The sequence below is a fragment of the Pichia membranifaciens genome (genome assembly GCF_001661235.1).
Source record: "Pichia membranifaciens NRRL Y-2026 unplaced genomic scaffold PICMEscaffold_1, whole genome shotgun sequence".
Classification (NCBI taxonomy): Eukaryota; Fungi; Ascomycota; class Pichiomycetes; order Pichiales; family Pichiaceae; genus Pichia; species Pichia membranifaciens.
The window spans coordinates 1,461,789-1,462,049 of NW_017566982.1; positions in this window are offsets into that span (position 1 = coordinate 1,461,789).

Here is a 261-nt window from a genome sequence, read left to right on the forward strand (position 1 = left end):
TCAAAAGTGTTGGTGGAAATGTCTGGGAGCTTCTGAGCTTCATTTGCAGCAAGATTCATATTGTCAGTCAGGTGAGCAAGAGACTCCTTATACGATAATACTTGAGGTTCAGACGGGGGAGCACATCCAGCGAAGGAATCTTCCAGTTCAGTAGAGGCGACGGAATCAGCAGAAGAAGATTCAAGATCGTTAGGAGATACCGATGGGTCAATAACAGAGGAGACACGACGAGGGATCACTTCTCTCAGTGTGCCACCATGT